The 19,215-nt window shown below is 58.0% G+C and overlaps 1 protein-coding gene across 3 annotated transcripts in view; it reads left to right on the forward strand.

Moving 5' to 3' along the window:
- KDM4B (lysine demethylase 4B) overlaps positions 1 to 19,215 on the forward strand; it is a 184,648-nt gene that overhangs the window by 121,511 nt on the left and 43,922 nt on the right. The gene's annotated exons all lie outside the window — the stretch shown is intronic.

The following is a 19,215-nucleotide window of genomic DNA, read 5'->3' on the forward strand; positions in this document are numbered from 1 at the left end:
CAATATAACCCTCCGTCAAGTGCCAACTCTGGGCCTTGTCACCTTAGGAGGACCAGGGTAGTGCAGTGACTTTGCCAAGGTCACATAGCAGGAAGCCGGGCCCAGCACACCCTTGACCTTCCTCTGCTTCCCTTGCCCCACTTGGAGGCACAAGCCGATGGGGCATCTGGGAGCCCACACCCTCCCTGCTCACCAGGTGTCTCCTGGGCCAGTGGCTTCGTGTCCTGGGCGTGTGTCCTGTGCACAGCCCGGTGGGGGCGGGTGGAGGGGCCTCCAGAGGCGGCGGCTCCGTGTCTCAGAGCAGAATCCCTGGCATGTGCTCCAGCAGGCAGGCTTTGTAGTGGGATTACTGACAAGGCAGATCACAAGGATGTTCCCGTCTCACTGGAAGAAATAAAATGTGCACGCAGCAGCCTTTCTCACGCCGAACTCAAGTTAGTCCTACAAGCCTGCACGCCGTGTTAGATTAGCTCAGCACGCGGCCGGGCTGACCCCACGGTGGGTGGCGCCTGGTGCTGGTAGAGAAGGGTCTGTCCTCCAGAGCCTGGGATTCAGCGGCGTCCCGAAACTCCCCTGTCACCTGGAGAGTTGATTGAGAATTAAACAGAGCACAAGGGATGGGAAGCCCAGCTCGAAGGCCGGGGAGCCCCGTGCTCTTAACTGGTTCCATGCCAGCTGTCTGTGGGTGAGGCCTGCTGCGCACCAGCCTCCCCCGGGACATCTCGGGCTCTCGGGAGGTGTCTGGCAGGGAGAACTTCTACTGAGCTTGGGAAGGGGACGATGATTTGGATTCCCCAGAAGCACCGCCACCCATCTCCCCCCACCTCCTGCATCCGGCCAGGGTGGGGGCTCCGCAGGAAGCAGGCCTCTCCTGAAACCCCAGCCCTGGGGTGTACTGAGCGTAATTACTGTAAAATTCAAACCAAATTGTTTCTGCTGCCTGTGAGAACTGTGTGTTCCTTCTGTTTGGTAATGAGGCCGCCTGCTCCGGGTGATTAACCGAGCCCAGGGGGAGGCGGCAGAAGGAAGGCGGGGGCTGGGGAAGTGTGGGAGGGAGGAGGGCCCACAGAGGCCCGGAAACTCCAGCCCCTCCTCTGACCTGCCGGAGCCCACTGGAGCCCACGGCCGGCCTGTGCCCTGCCTTTGGCCTCCTGCCTCAGTGAGCCTCTGATGTGTGGTGTTGCAGGGCTGGATGTAAAGTATGTCTCCCTTGCTCCTTCTCCCAGATCTTCCCTGCCTCTCTGACCCTGGTCAGGGCTTCTGGGGCCCCTTCCTATGTGTGGACTTAGGGGCTGTCACGGTCATGCAGAAGCATTGGGAGAATCTACAGCTAAGACCATGCAGAGCGGGTCCCGGGCCGGGTCAGAGTGAGCGGGCCCTGTGCTGGCTCTTGGCCTAGCGTTTATGCGGCACGTCTGGAGGGTGCGCTAGGAGAGGAGTGGTCTGGAAAGAAGGCCTCGTTTAGTCTCTCCGCCAGCACTGCGGACATTGGGGCCAGATCCTTCTCTGGGCTGGGGCCATCCTGGGCACTGCAGGGTGCTGAGCAGCACCCCTGGCCTCCACCCACCCCATGCCAGGCACACCCCCACCGAGCTGTTTCAACCACAATGTCTGCAGACACATCCACTCCCGTGGGGGCAGGGCCACCCATCAAAGACACCTGGGTCTCCAGGCTGCCTGCTGGGCCCCTCCCTCCTTTCTCCTGCTGCTCTCAGCTTTCGGGATCACACCCTCTAATACTCCCAGTTCTGCTGCCCAGGAGCTCTGGTCGGGAGGAGGGGGCACATCTCCCCAGAGGAGGGTTGGGGGCTTTTCTAGACCGAGGCTTGTGGTGTGGCTCCAGGGCCTTTGCCGGCTTGGCAGCACCCAGTCTTCTCTACCATCCTTCATGGACAGAGCTGGTTTGGCGGCTGCAGCTGGGTGCTGCCTGGCATCTGAGGAGCGGGTCTGCTCATGGGGTCAGGCAGAGGCGGGACCCCCTCGAGGGGCACCGGCGAGGGATCCCAGGGGACAGCCGTCAGAGAAGCAGGAGAGCCAGACGAGGGGGCTCGCGGGGCCTGGCCCTGAGTCAGAACTGGTGGAGCTCTCCCCTCTCCCATATCAGGGCATCCCAGCTCATGGCCGATCTTCGGCCTTTGTGGATGAGTCGTAACCCGGAGAGTGAGAGAGAACCTCCAGGAGCAAGCGCTGGCAAGGGATTGTGGGGGACGGGCCCCTGCACCCCTAATCGCGTGTCCCCTCCCCACCCAAGGTGTGACCCTTCATAGGGCCCACAGTTCAGACCTGGAGCCATCTGCCTGGGTGCAGACCCTCCCCTCCTAGCGCTGTGCCTCAGTTTCCCTCCTCGGGCTGTTGGAAGTGACATGGAACAGCACTTGGGTGGCGCCTGGCACAGAAGCAGGACTGCCGTGGCCGTTGAGGCCCCTTCAGGGCAGTATGTGGAGGAGAAAGGCCGGTCCTGGTGGCCTGGAGTCAGGCGTGCAGCTGCCTGCTTGTCATGTCCCTGCAGGGGCTCCCAACACTGATAGACACATGCGAGGCTACTTTCATTTAGGGAGGGCCAGAGGGGACATCGGAGCCTCCCCTGGCACCTGGTGGATGTGGGGGCAGCATGGAAGGCTGTGGAAGGCCATGGAAGGCCCGTGACCTTGCATGGCCTGGCAGGCCCGGAGGGGCAGGGAGCCGCTCGCTGTGCTGCCGGGAATGGCCCCGCAGCCGAGGCCCAGGGAGCCCTGGGAGCGGGCGCCTAATTGTTTTGTTGACGTGGCTGCCGAGTGCTTCCAGTGGGTTTCCTAATGAACTGGTTTGTTATCGGCCCCGCTGCAGCGCTGATAATTACATCAGAAACAGGGGGCCCGCTCATCCTTCCCACGCCTTGTGTGAGCCATCAGTGCGGGTGCGGGCGCCTCTGCCCCTTCCTTGGTGTTTAACGCCTTGTGTGCCAAGGCACCTGCCGCCCATGCCCACCCCAGACAGATGGTTGAGATGGCTGTGAGAGGAGTGTGACCACCACTCGCCCCGGTCGGCATCCGCTGGGCAGTGGTCACAGCGCAGGTCACTGTTCAGCGGCTGGGGAGGCAGCGGGCGAGGCCATCGAGGTCCAGGGAGGAGACAGGACACAAATAAGGGTGGGAAGAGGAATTTCTGCTCCTAGAGAGGGCGCAAGGATGCTGCAGCTGCGGCCTGGTGTGTCTGCCACCTGGGTAGCCCAGTCCACAGCCCGGGCAGCTGAAAGCACCCGACGTGTATCCTCTCGCAGTTCTGGAGGCAGAGGCTGAGATGGGTGTGTGGTGGGCCGAGCCCCCTCAGGGCGCCAGGGAGACCCCCCTGCCTCTCCTGGCTTCGGGGCTGGCCGAGATCTCAGGGCTGCTTGACTTTCAGGGGTGTTGCCCTCTTCTCTGCCCGGTGGCCACGTGGCCCCTCCTCCCTGCCTTTGTGTCCTCTTGTCTGCTTCTAAGGACACCAGGCGCTGGCCCCGGGCAGGCCCCAATCCCGCGTGTGAATCACGCACCGACGACAGCTGCTACCACGCTGCTTCTGAACACTCCTCTGTGAGGCCCTGGGTGCAGGCTGCTGAGGAGTGCGGGGAACAGCACTGCAGGGGAGGAACGGAGATCGCGAGGTCCCTGAGCGGGGGTCCTGGCAGAGGCCAAACGTCAGAGGTTATGGGCTGCAACAGGGGCCCTCGAAGTTAGGTTTCATCACTGTGTGCTGGGGGAGGCACTGGGCATTTCAGCAAGGGAGGGGGCCACTGGCTGGAGAAGGGATTATGGGAGAGATGGGGCAGGGAGCCCATCATGGATGGCTGCCATCTAGGCGGGCATGGGGTCTGTGGGCATGGGAAGAAGGGGACAGCATGACGGGAAGAAGGGAACAGCATGGGCCTGTGTTTTAGGGGTGGTGCCTGCAGGACCTGGTGATAGGATGGAGGTGGGGGCACAGGCGAGGGATGAGGACTTGGGCGTGTGGGTGTGTGCTGGTGCCAGGAGTGCACAGAGGGACGTGGAGGAGCCAGGACTGGCTGTGGTGTTCAGATGCGTCAGAGCCTGCCGTCCAGTGTAGGAGCCACAGGCCACACATGGCACCATATCCATTAACCAAAATGAAATAGGATGCACCCTCCACCTTCAGTCAGGCCAGCTGTGGGTCAAGCCCTTGCTAATAGCCAGGTGGGCTGGCGGCCGTGTCCTGGGCAGCACAGGTGCAGGTCATCGCTGTCCCCACAGACAGTCCTGTCACAGTGCTGCCGATGTGTCCTGTGGAGGGGTCTCCAGCTCGGGGTCGGCGCCGAGGCGTCTGTGGAGGGGTCTCCAGCTCGGGGTCGGCGCCGAGGCGTCTGTGGAGGGGTCTCCAGCTCGGGGTCGGCGTCGAGGCGTCTGTGGAGGGGTCTCCAGCTCGGGGTCGGCGTCGAGGCGTTTGTGGAGGGGTCTCCAGCTCGGGGTCGGCGTCGAGGCGTTTGTGGAGGGGTCTCCAGCTCGGGGTCGGCGCCGAGGGCGGGGCAGAGGCAGCGTGAGGGATGGGACGTGGTAGCCATAGATGTCTCGTCGGCAGCCGTGAGATGCTGCACCCTCTCCACACCAGGCTGGCTGCTTCTAAGGCCCCCTCCCATCCCTGTCCCCGTCCACAGCAGGGCAAGCACCAGCCATGCAATGTCTGTTGCCGTCGGCTGTGGAACCACCCACTGGCAGCTGGCATCATCCTAAATGTTCCGCCCTGGTTCCTGGATCAGGGGGCTGGGAGTTGGTGCCACGGCTGACGAGAGCGTTCATGAGCCCCGTGGTCAGATGCTGTTTGGGTTGATGATTTCATTGGACCACATATAATCATTTTCTCTGTAGGCCGGTGGCTGCATCTTCTGCCACTCTACTGTTATACATGAGCAGACTCTAGTGTCTGTTAAGGCTTTTAAAAAGAGATGATCTCTTGTGAAAGCTCAGTGCTGTTTAAATCAGGGGAAGGTGGCGGATGAGCCCCTGGGCTCCAGGGCAGCAGTGGTAGCCTACTGCATCCGCAGGTAGCCAGGGTCCTGCTGTGGCACTGCCAGCCAGGCAGCTGCACACTGAGAGCTGGGGGTCCATGAGCCTGGTGCTGGACGCCCCCTCAGCATGGGTCCAATCGCAAGGGGCTGGCCAGGGCAGGGCAGGGCCTGCTAGGAGGGAGGGGCCTGGAGCAGCCAGGTCAGACTCTTCAACCTGGGGACCCTCCCCCAGCAGCTACAGACTTGAGTGTGTGTGGCGCTTGTGTGCGAGCATGTGGTTTGTGTGTGCGTTTCCCTGGGAATCAGACCCCCTTCTATAGAGTGGGTGCTGTAGACAGACCCCAGCTGCTGGCAGGCAGAGTGTGTGCCCCACCAAGGGGCAGGCTGCTGAAAAGTCAGGTTCACAGGGAGCTTGTTTTAGGAGGTGGTCCTCATGTTATGGAGATGCAGGCCACAGACTGAGGTGCACACAGGGCCGGTGTACAGTGTGGGGAATCTATTTTTTTTTTTTTTTTTTTTTTGAGGTGGAGTCTCGTGCTGTCACTCAGGCTGGAGTGCAGTGGTGTGATCTCGGCTCACTGCACCCTCTGCCTCCCGGGCTCAAGTGAGTCTCCTGCCTCAGCCTCCTGAGTAGCTGGGACTACAGGTGCGCCACCACACCCGGCTAATTTTTGTATTTTTAGTAGAGGCGGGGTTTCTCCATGTTGGCCAGACTGGTCCTGAACTCCTGACCTCAAGTGATCCACCTGCCTTGGCCTCCCAAAGTGCTGGGATTACAGGCGTGATCTATCGCGCCTGGCCATGGCATGGGAAATCTTCACAGCCCTCCCCCATCCGGACTCCTGGCAGCATGGAGTGGTCTCACCTTGGATGGGGAGCACGGTCCCAGGTCTTCACGGGTTTGGGGAACCCCCGGGGTTCCTGCTGCCCTCAGTGCCCCTGCCCAGACCCCAGTTTCTCGCTTCCGTGCGATGTGGCATTTCTGCACTTGAGTCGCTGGTGACTTTGGTGGCGCCTGCTGCCACAGCACCTCCCTGTGGTGTTGGCGGTGTGGATCGCGGCGCCTCCCTGGTGGTGTTGGCGGTGCGGATTGCTGCGGCGCCTGCCTGGTGGGGGAAGGATTCCTCCATTTCTGGGCTTGCCTTAACAGCTCAGAGAAGGCCGAGGGGACCCTGGGAATGATTGTAAACATCCCATGCTAGGGAAGGGCTTGTAAGGCCACACAGGGCGGCTTCAATCAGCATCTATACTTTAAAGAGCATGGGCTGGCAGCATGTGTGGTGTGGAGTCAGCAGGGCGGGGAGAAAAGGACGAGGCACATGCCCCATGGCCATCGGGTGATGAGGATGGCACCTGTTCGCGAAGAAGAGTTGCCAAGGGAAGGAGGTAAGTGGTAACCAAAGCCACCAAGATGTCCATCTCACCGTACACAGAATTCTTAAATATGTAGTAAAAGGCCGTAAAGCCCCAAATGGCACATCAGCCGGCCATCCAGGCTTCGTGGTTTTGTTTTTTGTTTTGTTTTTTTGAGACAGAGTCTCTAAAAACTCCAGGTTGGAGTGCAGTGGTGCAATCATAGTTCACTGCAGCCTTGACCTCCTGAGATGAAGCAATCCTCCTAACTCAGCCTCCCAGGTAGCTGAGACTACAGGCATTGCACCACCATGCCCAGCTAATAGTTTTTGTAGAGGTGGGGTCTCACTATGTTGTCCAGGCTGGCCTTGAACTCCTGAGCTCAAGGGGTCCTCCTGCCTCGGCTTCCTAAAGTGCTGGGATGACAGGCGTGAGCCGCTGCGCCTGGCCTATGCAGGCCTTGGTGGAGCTGCCCCTTCGGTCCTGATGGGGAGCATTTCCCAGATGTGCCCCATGGAAAAGGCAAGGCGCAGAGCAGGGACTGTAGGATGTCATTGACACAAAAAGCAGAGGACCGCGCCCTGTGTGTCGGCAGGGTGAGGCCTTGGGGCAGAGAGCACATTGGCCACCTTCCCTTTTCTTCTTCTGGAGCTGGGTGTTGGGTGCAGCGTTGCCTGTTCCAGAAAGTCTGTGAGTTCTGTCTCCGTTTTGGCTGAGTTCTCCTGTGGGAGGTGCCCCCTCCGCCACCAGTGAGATGTGAACCCTCCTCCTCCTCTTAGCTCAACAGAGCCTTGTGGACCTGGGGCCCCCAGCTTCTTTGGATCTCAGACATGGGGGGCTCAAATGTCAGTCGGGAGCTGCCAAGCTCTGTGGAAGGTTTCTGCATGTTTGCCCGAGCCCCGCCAGGAGGGCCTTCAGAGCGCTTGTCCGAGTGCAGCCCATGAGCCCTGCAGAGCAAGGCAGGACGCAGAGGCAGAGGCAGACACAGCCCCCAGCTGGGCCGGGCTGGTGGCCAAAGGAGCTTCCCGCCTGAGCAGTGGCAGCCTCCACGTCAGTACATGGTCCGGGGAAGCCCCACTAACAGCAGGGGGACTCGGCCTCTGGGGAGTGGATTTCTTTTGCAATATGATGTTAAAGGAAGGTCTGGCATTCCGTATGTTTTTTATTTTATTTTTTATTACAATTTGCAAAAGCACGCCAGTTTCATTGGATTTCAGGCATTTTTCATGGGATCGTTACGGCTCAGAAGGCATAATCTCAGGCATTAGATTAGAGTGACAGGCTTGGGAATTCAGACCCGAGAACAGCTACCCTGCCTGTTCCCTTGTAGGTGACTGGCAGGTCTTGCTTTATAACAGGAAGTGCTCCCATGGTGGCCCTGACTTGCCCAGCCTACGAGGTTCGCTTGTGTTATCTCATTTAAAACCCCCGGCAGCACGAGGTTGGTCCACCTAGTTCCCTAGAAAGGGACCATGAACTGAAGGTCTGTGTCCCCTCAGAGTCATCTGTCGAGTCCTCATACCCCTCCCTAGGGTGATGGTATTAAGAGATGGGGCCTCTGGGAGGCGATGAGGGTATGAGGGTGATGCCCTCATTGATAGGATCAGTGGCCTTATGAAAGAGCTCCCAGAGAGCTCCCTCGCCCCCCCCCCACCATGAAAGGACTCAGTGAGAAGATGCCAAGAACCAGGAAGTGACCCTCACCAGACCCCAGACCTGCGGGTGTCCTGATCTTGGACTTGCCAGCCTCCAGAACCATAAGAAATAAGCAATTTGCTTATAAGCCCCCAGCTTATGGTATTTTGTTCCAAGAATGGACTAAGACAAAAGGTTCATCACAGTCACTTCCTTACATGCCATTTCCCTCATCCTTGCCTCTGAGGAATGTGCAGGGTGGATTTCTGAGCCTTTAGTTGCTGCTTTCTTTCCAGTTGGCAGACATACTTTGAGGGGAACCTGGGTCACATAGAACAACTTCCAGTTCTGGTAGTACTGGGCACACACTGGGTAGCAGTGGGCAGTGGAGAGGATTGTGGTGTGCCAGAAGGCCCATTTGTTTCCTTTCTCTTTAAACATGATGAGCAGGTCTGTGCAAATCTACCCCAAGGTCCAAGGATGCTGAGAGGCTAAAGAAAGAGGCTGGCATTCAGTTTCTCAGAGAGAAACATTTAATAAGGATTTACAAAGAGAAGCCATGTCTGCGTCTTGGGTGGCAACAGTGAGACAAGATGGTGGATCCCTGCACCATCATCCCCAGACCCAGGGCTTATATACCATAGGGAAGGGTGGTTCAGGGATGCGCAAGACAATTGAAATATGGAAACCTCAGGGCCATTTGACCAAAGGGCAAGATTTACAGTAAGTACCTGCTCTTATACAAGGAGCGGTAGATGAACTGGAAATCTCAGAGGCCTTCCCAGAATAGGGGTTAATCAGAAGCCAGCATGGCAGGTTAGTATCCAAGATGGAGTTGCTGTGGCCTCCACACCTGCTGTGACCTCATTTCTGAGGGACATACCTTCCAGGGGCTTCTTGAGAAAGGAACACAGGCAGTAAAGTTTTGAGAGTTTTCTTATTTGAAAACAGGGCCTGAGGGTGGCACCCTCAGGGAGGAGATCAGAGCCCTTATAAAAGAGCCCCCAGAGAGCTCCCTCACCCCTTCCACCAGAGGAGGACACAGTGAGAAGGCACCGTCTAGGAACCAAGAAGTGATCCTCACCAGACACCAAATCTGCTGGTGCTTTGATCTTGGACTTTCCAGCCTCCAGAACCATGAAAAATAAGGAAAGGGCAGAAATTGAAAATGAAACCAAAAACTCCACAGGATGGTTAGGCAACAAAGTAGAAGAACTTGTGCAGGAAAAGCTGCTGTCTTTGTGGTGGATAGTTTGGCTGGGTATTGAAGTCCCTTCGAAGACCACACCCATCCATGGTTCTCATTCAGTGCTGCTGGCACAAAGATGCTCCTCTGATTCCTCATCTTTGGTGTGGAACCTGTTTTTCTCCCTTCTGGAAGCTTATTGAACCCTCTTTGTGTCCCAAGTGTCCTGAAGTCCCCTCACTGGGTACCTGGTACATGTCTGATTTTTGTCACTTCCCCGTCCTTGGGCTTTTCCATCCATCTTTTCCAACCTTTCCCATGATTCTGGTAAACTTTCTTGAATGGTTTCGTTGATTATTTGCTCTCCTGTTTCTATTTTCTTGTTTCTGTTTCAAACTCCTGTCACTCGCTGTTGGGCTTTCAGAACTAGTGTTCCACTTTCTTTATCTTCCCCACCTCCATTTTCTACTTTGTCTTGTTGTTGTTGTTATTGTTGTTGTTCTTGTTTTCAAGACAGGATCTCACTCTGGAATGAGACAGGGTCTTAGGCTAGAGTGAAGCCCTCTTCTTCTTTCATGATGTAGTATCTTTTATTTCTGAGGATATTGATTGATGATAGGTTTAAATTCTTTTTGAAAATGTCTTCTCTGACTGGACATGATGGCTCACACCTGTGATTCCAGCACTTTGGGAGGCCGAAGCAGGCAGATCACCTGAGGTCAGGAGTTCAAGACCAGCCTGGCCAACGTGGTGAAACCCCGTTGCTACTCAAAATACAAAAAATTAGCTGGGTGTGGCAGTGGGTACCTGCAATCCCAGCTACTGAGGAGGCTGAGGTAGGAGAATCACTTGAACCCAGGAGGCAGAGGTTGCAGTGAACCGAGGTTGCGCCATTGCACTCCAACTTGGGTAACGAGAGCGAGACTCCATCTCAAAAAAGAAAAAGGAAAATATCTTCTCTGTTCTCTGTTTCTTACCAGTTTTTTTTTTTTTTTTTTTTTTTGATTGTTTATTTTGATCTCTGGGGATCATAGTGCAGGCCCATCTCTCTGAGGCTTGGGGATAATGATCGAGTGTAATGATTACAAGTGAGGGGCTGGGTGCAGTGGCTCACGCCTGTAATGCAGCACTTTGGGAGGCTGAGGCAGGAGGATTGCTTGAGCCCAGGACTTGGAGTCTACAGCGCGCCTCTGTGATCACGCCACTGCACTCCAGCTCCAGCCTGGGTAATAGAGTGAGATTCTGTCTCAAAAAAACCCCCAAAAACCCAAGTGGGCAACGGAGGCTGATGATGGCTCGGAATGCAAGGAGATAGCGGGGAGGGCCTCACTCGGTGCTTTACCCGGGGAGATCCGGGTGGGCTGTGGATGCAGGGGAAGGGCGGGGAGGGGCTCACTCGGTGCTTTACCCGGGGAGATCCGGGTGGGCTGTGGAGGCAGGGGAAGGGCGGGGAGGGGCTCACTCGGTGCTTTACCCTGGGATACTTGGGTGCGCTGTTATGGGGGGGCCCACATCAGGCCCTTTGGGTCTCTCCCCTTGGGCCAGCCAGATTGCACAGGGAGTAGCCCTCCAGCCTCCTGCCTGGGCTCCTAAGGGTGGCACCCACATCCTCCACTGTGCCCAGGGTCCCCAGCCTAGACACCCACCTTCTCTGGCCTCTCCAGTAAATGAGCCTATGGAGTCCAGCGAGGAGGGACAGGTGGCCACCAGGGCGCCAGGAGGGGTTGGGTGCTCCAGCAGTCCTCGCCCAGACCTCCGTGGTGAGCGATCCCACCCTCGTTTCCAGGGAATCCTGGGCTGTGAGGCATGAGGTGTGCTCCCGCCACCACCGTCCGTGTCTCTGCTGGGATCGGCCCCTGGTGGCTGTCAGCCTACTCGCCACGTCCCACCACCAGCCTGCCGTCGTCTCCTTTTCTGTCTTCCCTGTCCTGGCAGGTGTGTCCTCCCTAAAGCCGCTTTCTCGTGGCTTCAGGAGAGAGATGGGTGGCGTGGGCTTGGCAACCAACGAGGGCGTCACTTACAGCCAGGTGCCGTGAGCGTGGCCTCCTTCTTGCAGTTGCCTCTGGCTGCCCAGGAGGGGCATGGTATTGCCTGGCAGGGAGTGGAGGGAGTGGAGGCAGTGGGGCCTTCTCGGTGTCCCTTGAAAGATCAGCAGGTCAATGTGGAAGTCGCCAACGATGAAGGCCGGAGCCTGGGGGAGGGTGGAGCTGGGCACCCCTCGGAAGTCTGGGAGAGGGGCTGAGCCTCCACAGGCCAGGGGAGCAGGAGAGGAATGGGGCCAGGGCTGGGGTGGCCTCTGGGGCCCCTCCCGGTCTCTTGCTGGTCTGAGGGATCTTGTACCACAGCAGGGAATTGAGGCCCCGGTTCCCCTCAGGCTCTCCCTTCTCCAGCGATGGGTGGGGGGCGATGGGTGGCGGGTGGTGGGTGTGGCACCTGCCCCGCCCACCGGAGAGCCCTGGTCCACTGTGGCCTGTGGATGTGGCCCCTGACATCAGTGTCTCTCTCCCCATTCCCTTCCCCCGGCCTACCTGGGAGCAGTCTGAGCAGTGAAGAGCTCTGCACGTCCGGTGCTATGGCGATGCTAAGTAATAAGATCTCCAGGTTTTATTGGGCATTAATATTTATTCCCATGAAAAGGTTAAATTTATTTCACTTTAAAGCCCTGGGGGAGTGCATGATGGAGCCAAAGCCGCCTCTCCTGGCAACGGCCCTGCCCACCACGCACCCACCCCTTCTGCACAGGCCAGTCTTGTGACAGCCTGCAGGACAGGGCAGGGTGTGTGGGGCAGTTGGTGGCACCCCCTTTTGGAAGGCACTGCTGCCAGTGGGGCCGGTGAGTGTGCAGAGCCCAGGGCCAGTGTTCGCTTCCTGCAGGCACCGGGCAGGCCTGGCCACCCCTGGACTCTCTGACCCCTTCCCCTGCTGTCTGCAGCAGGCACCACACGAGCCAATTTCGGTTGGCACAACATCCTGAAGCAGGCCCTGGGCTCTGCGACTGCCAGCTCCGAGCCCATCGACATTCTGATTTCTCTTTTTTTCATGCGTTGGAAAAAACAAATCTATTTGTCTGCATCGGGCCCTGCTCTGCATAACCAGAGGCAAACCCGCAACCCTGCCCGCTTTTGGATTTTCCTGGGAATGTTGCAGCGGGTCCTCTGAGGCCTGCGTCGGGAATATCGGGCTGTTGGATGCGTCAGCCTTCAGGGGCAGATGACGGCCACGCTGCTTCTAGCTCTTTGGCTTGGTGTTTGGGCACCAGGTGACAGGGGCCAGCCAGCCAGCAGCCGTGCTGAGATTAGTCCAGGTCCCCTGAACTCGACGGCCATCAATCCCGGGCCTGTCATTTGCAAACAGCAGCTGCAGCTGATCGAGCCTCCTGCTAGACCCTCTCTCCACCCCAGGTCTTTCTTAAGGGTCTGTGACAGCATCTGTCAGTGGAGACTCATGTTAGTCACGTCAGGAGGGTCCGTGTTGGAGAAGGATGCAGGGAACGGCCCCGAGCCCAGGGGGCCTGGCTTCTGCTCTGTGAGGCTCGCTCCACACCCTGTTCCCTTCCCGATTCCCTTCCCCATCCTGCCCTGTCCTAAAGGAGGTGACATGGGGCACAGGGGTGCACGGCCACCTTCTGTAGAGCCAGGGCAGGCCAGCCACCTTCTTAGTGGCTTCCAAGCTCCTGAGGCTTGGCCACCCGCACATCATGGGATGCGTGAGGGGCAGGGTGCCTGCAGCCTGGCCCTCCCCTTTTTCTCTGGAGAAAAGTGTCCTGTGGCTGCTGGGTGGGTGGCAGGGAGGCTGGCCGAATCCCTGGCCAATGAGTCCCAGTGGCAGGACCCCGAGAAGCAGAGGCGCTCGCTCCGGCTGGTGCACTCCCACCCCGGCAACAACAGGACGAGCAGGCATACCGGTGCAGCTCCTGGGCACACGGCCCCGTTCTGCTCCCGGCTCCCCTGGCTCCCTTGGCTTCTCGTATGTGTTTGTTTTGTCTCCCAGTTACACTATGAGCTGCTTCAGGGCAGGGGCCGGCAATGCATGGTAAAACTACATTAATTCAGACTTATTAATTCAGAGCCTATTATAGTTCGGACCTGGGAGACGTGACTCTTTTTGAACTAAAAGTTAGAAACCGTTTTGCTCTGGGTTTTTATGGCCACAACTGCAGAACCTAATCTAAGATCGGTACCTTTTTTTTTTTTTCCCCCAGCAACTAAAATCTTGTGAAATTAAAGTTCCTTAAAACTTGCTTTCAATTCTAAGCCACAGTTCTCAGCCCAGCAAGGAGCAGGCGCAGGGATGCTCTGGCTTGGAAGGGGGTTTGTCTGGGAATGCCACTTCCAGGATTCGGACCTCGTGTGTGTCCCTTGGGAGCTTCCAAAATAGGACTGTTTTTAGGTGGAGCGTGTTGGAACTGATGTCACGGAGATAATGGACACCCTCACACCCTGGGCCTGACTCTGGGTCCCGAAGTTGTCATTTCAGGGACCTGAATTGCTGTTTTCTCCCATGTATGAGTGTCTGGGCTCATTAAGACAACTGGGGCTGTCCCAGCTGGAATGTGCGAAGTCTGTGGGCTCTGGGAGTTTAGAGCTGGGTCAGGTGGTGAGGCTGAGAGAGTCGCACCCCCTGGGCACCATCCAGGCAGCAGGATCCAGGCCCCCATGAGGCTGAGGTGTGGTGGTCCCAGCTCCCTGAGCTGCACCTGGGTTCCGGGGGCAGTACGCCCACAGTGCATGGCCAACTTGGGCTGATGATGCAGAGGGCACAGGACCCAGAGCGGGGCCGAGCAGGAGGCCAGGGCTCTCCATGCCTGGCGCCGGGCTGCTTCCCGGCAGGGGCAGTCAGAGGCCCAGAAGCCGGTGGTGGGGCGTGTGCGGCCGCCATGCTCAGTACAGACTGGGGACTGCTGCCCACGTCCACACAGACACACCTGCGATCGCTCCCAGAGTGTGCTGAAGTTGGTCTGTGGGACGTGACGTTCACCCTGAGGCTGTTACACTGCGAGTTACACTGGAAAAGTAACCTCATAAAAGTCAGGCTTCAGCAAGCTTTTTCTTTTGAAACAGGGTCTCAGTCTGTCGCCCGGGCTGGAGAGCTGTGGCATGGTCACGGGTCACTGCAGCCTCAACCCCCCGGGCTCAGATGATCCTCCCACCTCGGCCTCCCAAGTAGCCAGGACAATAGGCATGAACCACCACACTCACCTAACTTTAAAAATAAATTTTTGTAGAGACAGTGTCTTGCTATGTTGCCCAGGCTGGTTTTGAACTCCTGGGCTCAAGTAATCCTCCTGCCTCAGCCTCCCAAAGTGCTGGGATGACAGGTGTGAGCCACCATTTGAGCCAGCCCATTTATTGTGAAGGACCTGATAGTGACTGTTTGCAGCTTTGCAGGCCGTGCTATTCCCCATTGTGAGTGTTCCGCCCTGCCCTTGTAGCATGAACACAGCTGTGGATGATACGAACGGGCATGGCTGTGTGAATAAAACTTCACAAATAACAAGTGGTAGGCCAGATGTGGCCCATGGGCCCACCTTAGGTGATATGCCTCCTCAATAAAGAGATTGATAAATAAGTAGGACAGAAGTGTTTACTCCCACAATTGAAAGAACCACAGTGAGTGTTTTGATGCAGGTGTGTCTGTGTGGACATGGGCGGCAGTCCCAGTTTGTACTGAGCATGGCGGCCGCGCACACCCCACCACCGGCTTCTGGGCCTCTTGACTGCCCCTGCCAGGAAGCAGCCCCGCTCCAGGCATGGAGAGCCCTGGCCTCCTGCTCGGCCCCACTCTGGGTCCTGTGCCCTCTGCATCATCAGCCCAAGTTGGCCATGCACTGTGGGCATTCTCTTTAGAGACCTCTGCCCATAATTGGGCTCTTGTTGTATTCATGACTATGCATTTTGTGTTTCTTCAGATAACAGACACATCCTGAGGACGTTTCTGTCATTGAAAGGGTCCTGTAGACCGCATCTTCCCAGCGCACGCCTCCCTGTTGTGTGTCGTTGATTTATTCTGTCCACGACGGTTGAACGGTTTGGTTAGAGTCATTGTGATGTGTGTGTGTGCGCAAGCATACTTGTCTTTCAATATAAAAGCAAAGGACGTCTTTGAATTCCTTCCTTCCTCAGGCGAGATCACGGGCAGGGGGAGGTTAGGGACGAGCTTGCCCGGAGTGTGCAAAGATCCACGTTCCGCCCGTCGTCTGCAGCTTGGCAGAGCTGCTCGTCTCCTCCCTGCATCCTCCCAAGGCTGCCAGGGTCTGCTCCGCGCTTACTGGGGGCCAAGTAGGGGCTGCGATGCTGACCCACCGTCCTCCTCTGGGGGATTCCACAGGACCCAGCAGCGACCTCTCCCTCTGCTGATTCGCTGGCAAGCGGCGCCGTCCAGGTCCCCAGAGGTGCACTTGGCAGGGTGGTCAGGCCACCCCCTGACATGAGCACTGTCCAAGAACCCGGTTCTGCTTGGCATCTGGGGCACCAAGAGGGGTGGTCTTGCTTTGAGACTCTGCTCTGCTGGCCTCACCCGGGAACAAGAAGAAGCTTATGGGTTTGAGCCCAACCCAGAGCAGTGAGACCAGGACCTTAGCGCTGGGGAGAGTGGTGGGGGCAGAGAACCTGCAGTTGGTGGGCCCAACCTGTCGATGAGAGGCTGATCTCAAGGCTGGGCAACCTGGGGCCGTGACCCGCAGAGAATGCGGCGTATTTGGGAACAAAGACCCTCAGTGGAGAGTAGCGGTGGGACCCTGGCTTCATGCTCCACGTTCCTCACCTGAGTCCCCACCTCCTGGTCTTGGACCGCCACCCTGCCTTAGCCAGACTCGCCCAGCTTCCCCCACAGCTCTCAGGGCGGCCTCACCCATACACACGGCTCTGGTGGCTGCGTGAATCACGCCACATGATGGAACATAGGGCCCTGGGGCGTGCTCAGGCCTTTGGGGGCTGCGCAGACCTCCTCTTGCCCTGTTTGTGCCTGATTTCTCCGTCAGAAACTAATGACACGGCCAGATTCCCCCAGATGGCACCTTCCTTCTCTGTCGCGAGTGCTGACAGAGGACCACCAAGTCGGGGAGCAGGAAACTGTAGCGGGCAGGGCCCATCCCCTCCAGTCACTCCTGCACAGCCTTGCAGAGACGCGTGTCCCAGAGAGTGGGGAGCTAGACAGGGCTGTGGTGAGGACAGTCAGGGGCCTTGCTAATGAATGAAAATAGACAATGAGGTCCGCCCTGCCGGAGGACTCTGTGGTGGCGCTCCCTCCAGCCTGCTCTGAACCCTTCCCAGCCACAGTAGAACAGCCCACAGAAGTCCCTGGCCAGGCGCGGTGGCTCAAGCCTGTAATCCCAGCACTTTGGGAGGCCGAGGCAGGCGGATCACAAGGTCAGGAGATTGAGACCCATCCTGGCTAACACAGTGAAACCCCGTCTCTACTAAAAATACAAAAAAAATAATTAGCTGGGCGCGGTGGCAGGCGCCTGTAGTCCCAGCTACTCGGGAGGCTGAGGCAGAAGAATGGCGTGAACCCGGGGGACTGAGCTTGCACTGAGCCGAGCTCGTGCCACTGTACTGCAGCCTGGGCGACAGAGCGAGACTCCATCTCAAAATAAAAAAAAGAAAGAAAGAACAGCCCACAGAAGTCCTCACGTGCCTGGCTCCCCTTTTCATGGGCACGTGGCTCCCACAGGCGCGCAGCCGATCAGAAGAGGCCGGAGTTGGTGGCTTGCAGTGGGGGCTGGGCATGTTCAGCAGGAGGCTGCTGCTGAGGGGAGCTGGGTCTCCTCACCAGCCCTAGCGGTTTCTCTCCCATGCTGTGGCCCTGCTGAGCTGCCCAGCACTCGGAAGTGACTGCCCTGTGTCCTCGATCCACGAGGCCGTGCTTCCCTCCCCGCGACCCACCGGCCTTGCCTCCTTCCTGCTGTTCGCTTCTTGGGTGTCCCAGCTCCCCAGCTCCCTGCAGGGCCAAGTGGAGACCCGCAGAAGTGCCCCCAGCTGCCACCTCCTTCCAGTCCAGCCGTGGGCGGGCTGGCACCAGCAGCTTTGTCCTGACAGTGGCGCCAGCCCCCAGGGCAGGGGACGCATCTCTGGAGCCTGGCCATCCCCAGCCGGGCGAGGGGGCTCAGGCCGGGCTCCAGGCCACGGCAGTGTGCTCCATGGAGCGTGTCTGCCTGTCCCCCTCCACGGGTGCACACAGGTGCTTTTTTTAATTACTTAAGGAAAAGCAATTGCAAAGCCGCTCAATACAAATCCCCTAAGCTGCTGTGGATGGGGATGCCGGGGCGGCCGGCCCGGCCAGGAGTCTGAAACGCGTGCACCATCTGTGCTCCTGCCACTCCACGGCCAAGTGACACCGCCAGCCTTTCTCTCCCGCGCCATCTTTCATTAAATGAATTGAGTTTGCTGGGAATTGCTTGGCCGTAAATATTCCCTCCTGCTCAGCATGGTCGGGCTCTAACTGTTCCCAAGCCCCTGCTCCTGGATCCAGCAGAAGGTTCCATGGCTCCCTCAGGGCTGGGGAAGGTGGGAGGAGGCACGAGCTGCAGGAAATTCCACAGGAAGGTTTCTGCCGTCCCCAACCCCACAGCTTCAGATTTGGGGTCGTAAATAGGTCAGTGTCTCCAAGCAAAGGGCGGGCCACCTGGAAAGGTTTGTCGGGGCAAGGGAATAGTCGCGTGGAATGAAGTCTTTCCCTTCCCGTTTCCTTCATCCCGTGGAGCACGGGTGGTGACAGCAAGAGAGGCACTTGAAACGGAAGAGTGTCTCGTGATGTCTGGAAATGGGCTGCTCCTTTGCGTGTTTGATGGAGAGGCAGAAAGTTCCCCGTGGGCTTCTGAGGCTGAGATGAGGGTTGGCAGAGGTGGGGGCAGTCTGTGTCTGGCATGTGGTCCCTGGGCCTGCCTCTCCCCAGCAGGAGACAAGGGCTGTGCCCCCTTCAGGGGAGAGGCCGTGCCTCTGCCCCTCACCCTCCGAGCTTCTGCATGGCCCTCCCCCATGCCTGTGGAGACTCCCAGGGATACTTTGTCCCCTAGAGTCTAGACCAGGAGTTTCCAAACTGCAGCCCGTGGGTCAACTCTGGCCCTGGCCTGTGTTTGTCAATGGTTTTATTAAAGCACAACCACGTGCATGCATTTGCCCATCGTCTGTGATGCTTTTGAGACATGGTGGCAGAGTTTCTCGAAGCTGAAAACGCTTAGCATTTGGGCCTGTGTGACACTGTTTGCCAGCCCTGCCCTTTCCCCCTTCCTCTTGAGGCTGGTGTTTTTCCAGCCGCATCTGAGCGGGTAAGCAACAGACCAGAGCTTCCTGGCCGCCTCCTGGGATGTGAATGCCATGGTGGGAATTGCCGCTTGGGCATCTGGGTTCATGCCTTGTAGAAACAGGGTCTCCCTGTGTTGCCCTGTTCATGCCTTCTGGGGCCTGGCTTCTCTGGCCCCAAGTCCCTGCGATGTTGAGTGTCACCAGGTCACCTGCAGAACATCCTTCACAGTGCCCCGTGTGACCAAAGTGATGCAGCAGCAGAGCCACCAGGAACAGTGACCTGGGAAGGGCTGAGGGCATGAGAGCGGCGGGTCTGCCCGGGAGGCAGCTAGAGGGGACTTCAGCTCATCCTTGACACTCGCTTGAGGTTCCCAGACACAAGGGCTGCAGGAAATTCCTATTGGGTGTTTGCTCAATTCCCGCAAGACCCCAGGCAAGCCGGCCACAGCACGTGGCATGTTCATGTCCTTTCATAGCCACTAAGTCCCTGAGCCTCCCAGACCCCCAGTGTGTTCTTCATTAACACTGGCGTCCCTCCAGCCCTGCAAGCTGGCGGCAGTTAGGTGACGTGTGCGGGAGCCTGTGGGCCACCATTGCCCTCGTGAGGCCTCCTGAGGGGCCATTGTCACATTCCGGGATTCCTGTCGCTTCTCTCAGCTCTTTGGGGACTGCCATCATTTCCCCTCTCTCCAACCCTCTTGGAACAATTGCTGTTATAAAATACTCCGTATCCATTTTTACCTACCTGGGGGCAACCGCATCTGATGGGAGGGAGATTTTTGCCTGAACCAACAGGAGGCATCTGAATCTCAGCCTCGCTG

Source organism: Chlorocebus sabaeus, chromosome 6 (assembly GCF_047675955.1).
Source record: "Chlorocebus sabaeus isolate Y175 chromosome 6, mChlSab1.0.hap1, whole genome shotgun sequence".
Taxonomy (NCBI): Eukaryota; Metazoa; Chordata; class Mammalia; order Primates; family Cercopithecidae; genus Chlorocebus; species Chlorocebus sabaeus.